The sequence below is a fragment of the Solanum pennellii genome, chromosome 4, assembly GCF_001406875.1.
Source record: "Solanum pennellii chromosome 4, SPENNV200".
NCBI lineage: Eukaryota > Viridiplantae > Streptophyta > Magnoliopsida > Solanales > Solanaceae > Solanum > Solanum pennellii.
Genome location: NC_028640.1, coordinates 20,287,276 through 20,292,418, shown reverse-complemented (window position 1 = coordinate 20,292,418; position 5,143 = coordinate 20,287,276). Strand labels below are relative to the sequence as shown.

Sequence of the window (5,143 nt, the reverse complement as noted above, 5' to 3'; positions counted from 1 at the left end):
AAAAATACAAAGTTAGGGTTCTGAAATTCATGTAATAAACTGAGTAATAACATAATAATCTGATTTGGAACATATACATAAATAATTCATGATACCCTGCTGAAATCCTAGAAACCCTGAGTCTGTTCATAACAAGGGAATCAAGAAACTAAACTGATTCTAGGGACCTAATGGATGAAAGTAATCCACTGGTGAAATTCCACATACCTGGTGACAAATTCCACAGAGAAATCTTTTTATTTTGGGGCTCGAACTGATAGATTCTTGTTGCATTCTTAACTAGGGTTCTTGACCTCTTTTTTCCTCTAAAGCCCTAATTTCTCTAAGTTTGTTTAATGATTTGACTTTGGTATGTTCTAGTTATGTTTCTAGGCTAAAACCAATCAAAACCACAAAATTTAAGGTTAAAACGTGAAGGTGTCTGTGGTTTTCGCTTAGGCGTGGGGGTTTGAGGGGCTAGCTTGGGGAGTCTATTGGTCTGACTCTACGGATGCCACCACGAACTGTCGTCGTGACCACTGCCTGTGAAGGGTCCTGTGGTTTGACACCTAGTCCTAGTGAAGTCCAAATGTGAACCACGGGTAATTCTACGAACCATGGATCCTATCACAGTCCGTGAACCCTGCAGTGATTCACTGCTTTAAGAACTTATGCGGAAAAAATTTCCCGATCTGATTTCCAAGGTGTTACATCCAGGTTATGTTGGTTCAGTCTAAAGTCATACCTATATATCAAAAGAGTCGTACAACATTTGGGGGAACTTTGAATGACTAAAGGCAAACCAAGAAAATGGCAGGTACGTACCCCATGTTTAATTTTTATTTTTTCAAGTTAGTTTTGCCTCATATATATGTGAGTTTTATTAAGTATATATAGTTTGTTGGGGAAGCTTAGTAGCACGATTGGTGAACATTAACATTGTTGATGAGCGTTTGATTCCCCAATGCAATCGCCTTCCTTGTTTCCCCTTCCCGTACCCCAAGTTTAAAAAATAAAAAATAAGTATAGTTGTTTCCTGTCCGAATAAATGATGATGTTTTCGTGAAATATAATGACGTAATAGAGGATCCTCATGCCTGATCGAGGCCCCTTTGTACACCATTAATCAATACAAAAAATTGCACTCATCATGATATAAATAATTATAAATACCATCTTCACCAAAACTCCAAGCTACTTCTCCCTTATTTCTTGTGTTTCTTTATTAAATTAAATTAACCTAGAGGTTGGGGGTGAATGAGGGTTTAAGGTGTTTTATAACAAAAGTCTTTTATAAGTGCTTCAAAGAAAACTAAAGGTCAGGGTACCATAGAATATATATTTTTGTTACTTCATTTAAAGAAGAACACATATTCGTATTTTTATCCAGTTACAATGCATATTTTCTTTTCACAATTTCTTATGCATGTAGTTTAAAGACTTGGGAAATCAGAGTACGATAAGATGGATGTGTGTGTTTCATTGCCATATCCTGATTGACTTTTAATATGAAGTAGCTCATTATATCTACTGTATTTGTTTTTTTCCTCTAGTTATAATACTCCCGATATACAATAATGGATTCTAATTTACTAAATCAAATCACTCACGAGATGGTCAACAACTCAGACAACTTAATTAAGGTAGTAAAGTCACCATTTGGTCATAGTAAGATGATGCAGCAAAGCTGTTCTGAAACATATCAAGTCTTACACTCAAATATTATTTGAATCTAAAAATGTTTGTGCCTATTGCAATTGTCATACGAGAAACATTTTCAATCTATCCAATCGAGAAATAAGACTTTACAATTGATTTTTTGTGCATAAGTTACAATGAAATTAGAACTAATAAATATAATGAGTTTAACTTTTGCGAATTGACCGTAAAATATTATAAGGTATTGTAATTTTTGTATATTTAAATTTACAATTTTTATTAATTATGATAGTCATCAAATATATTTATCAAAAACCGAAATTAACTGTATCATACCTAAAACAAAGACAAATATAGACAATTAAGATGATTTCAAAAAGTGTAATTTTTATTATACATCATAAAACGACTAGAAAATTATTATCGAACATTTTCTTTTTAAAAAGGTAAACGGTCAAACCAAACCAATTACACCCTTACTTACCTAGTATTAAAACAAAAAAAAGCAATCAATGGTGCATGTCACACTTTTCTCCCAATTTTGAGAGATTTAATGTTTATAGTTATTTACGAACTTATTTTTAGTTGTGCTATTTTTTTAAGAGATTTCATTTTTTACAAATCTAAAAATAAAAACTTATTTCCTTCTATTGAATAAGAAATTACAGATTTCTTGAAATAGCAAATTAAAATTCATACTTGTACTCAATAAGCGCAAGGAGTTTAATTCGACAAATTAAAGTAACACAGTAGAAAAGTCATGATTAATGTGTTATAACATAACATAACATAACATATATGCTTCTATATATCATTGTGATTTCTTGTTCACATTATATGCTTGTGGATATCCAGAATCAAGCTTATCAAAGAAAGCCAATTCTTGTACGGTCAACGATTTAAATGGTTCATTCAATGGTGGCAACAACTTAGTTTCTGGATTGAATTGCGTCCCCTCCTCAATATTTTGAGAATTACTGCACAAACTTATAACCTTGTTCGTAATGCTACTACCACAGTCTTCGTCTTGAGTTTTATCACCTTCTCTTAACACCTCCATATCACTTTTTTTAATATAAAATCATCAACTCTGAAACAATGAAGGATTAGACATAGATCCCTACCTCGTCTATTAATATTCAAAAGATACAAAAGGAGAGTAGCCAGGAGTGGGGATTAAAATGCCAATAAACTAATTGTTTGCCTTGTTTCTACAAATTTCCAAATTCAAGCCCATAACTTTAATTCTAAAATCAATCATAAATAAACAAAGGTTACGCTTCCCATTAATTTACTAGCTAATAATACAAACAATTAAAAAATAAATTCTAATAAATGTATTATACTGTCATCACCAATATCATGAATGTTCCTTATTAATTCCAAAGTTCTTTGTTTTATGTTTCTCAGAATGAAATATTTTTAAAATAAGACATAAAATTCCTTCCTGGTCATTTATGTCATTGCCTCTTCTTAGGAATATTCAATTTTTTTGTAAAAAAAAAAAAAAACTTTAGTCTGTTATAGTATTTATGAAATTAATTGTTCAAACATATTTTGATAATTTTATTTATTTATTCATTCTATAAGGATTATTCGTACTTAAATTTTTGACGATATTTTAGAGTACAATGACAGGTTATAAAATAAATGAACGAGAAAATTTATGTTTGAACTTTATGTTAGTTCAAGGCTAAAAGCCCAAAGAGAGAATCATATTTTCTTATGAATTTCATGTTTCTATTATATTATGCTTGAACTGAGAAAATTTTTTCATATTTCTATTTGAGAGAAAAAAACAAAATATAAATTATATTTTGAACTTTCATGTTTTCTTATGAATTTCAAGATCGAATTATGTGTTTTAATTAATGCTAATGCCAAAACCGAGATAATCCAAAAATAATCTATATTTATATTTATATTTATTTATACTATATTAAAAGTACGAAAGTTTTGATCATTTTTCTTGCTTTTAAAAACAATTTCATTCTAAATAAAATTGTGATTTTTTTTTAAATGTTTAGAGTTTTGAAATTAACTAAAAGTTTTGTTGTTAAATCTATTTCTATTTTTCATATTGTACCTTTAATTTATGAAACTTTTTATTATTTCCCTATATTAATTGATTAATAGGTTTAAAGCTTTATTCAATGATATTAACTATTTTTCATGTAAAACAAAGTCACCTGCTCCTACTCATCATTTATCGAAGTAGAAACAAAAAAAGTGATGTTAGTAATGTAAAGATATTGAAATAGTTTTTATTCAAAGCAACTTCAACACACACAAATCTAATATTAGGACTTTTACTATATTAATATTATTCATATATTTGTTCTAAAAATTTTATTATTAATTAATTTTATTTTTATATATTTATTATTAGCTTATAACCGTGACTTTTAACTTAATCCGGTTCATATTGAAAAAGAATTGTAGCGCAATAATTATAAAAATATATAGGTTATATATGTAAAAATGTATCCTCATTTTGTTCATTAATTTTAAACTATGTGAATCCACATTAGGTAATTATGCAGAGCAATAAGAGTAAGCTCTAAATTTTTTTACTAATAGAATTATCAAAGCAATTATTGATTTCTGTAATTAATCAGAGGGTTAACCTATTCGAAAAGGCTTATCCCATTTTACGCAAATTAAGCTAAAGAATTCTTTATTTGGTAACTAATTTTGTAACACTAAGTAAGAATTGGAGGTGTCTGGTAACTAATTTTGTAACACTAAGTAAGAATGATTTTGTAACACTAAGTAAGAATTTGAGGTGTCTGCAGATGGAATCAATCAGAATTTAATATGATTGCAAATTAGAGATTCAACATAGAGGATCGTACTCATCAGATCTTCTCGATAAGTACACAATCAGAAGATAACAAGTCATGCAAAGACGGAGTTTACCTGAGCTCAACTTCCTAGCTAACATTGTTTCACCGAGATGCCGATGAATCTCCAACCGATAAAGCTTCTCTGAGTCGGTGATGCGGTGAAGAAGACGATTGAACACTCAACTTACTTTCCTTTTTAGTGATTACATATTTCTTTTTGTAGTTTTTTTCCGCTTAAGATATTGGGCCTTTATGTTGGGCTGGATCTCTTAATATTTTTTTTATAAAATATTGTACTTTTTTTGTTTATAACGATGTCTGGCTAATTTTAATTTTTAAGAAAATAAAATTATCAAAGTATAAATTTTATGTTGATCATAATAGTAGATTTCGCCCTAAATGAAATAGACCTTTATGTTTGCTAATATTTAGAATTTCGAAACCAATTAAAATTTTCTTATTAATTTTTTACTTGAATTATGTATAAAAGATCCTAATATTCAAGACTTTAAAATCAGTTAAAAAGTTTACCTTACATGAATATTTTGCTTAGTTGATTAACTTTTTAAATTTGAAACCTTAAAATGAATTATTGAGTTCAATACGTAGCAATTACTCTCTCTCTCTCTCTCTCTCTCTCTCTCTCTCTCTCTCTCTCT

At 29.0% G+C, this 5,143-nt stretch overlaps 1 pseudogene; it reads left to right on the top strand.

Annotated features, from left to right (window-relative positions):
- Positions 1-789: 789 nt before the first annotated feature.
- The window catches only part of LOC114076864, an 11,763-nt pseudogene continuing 7,409 nt past the window's right edge, over positions 790-5,143 (top strand).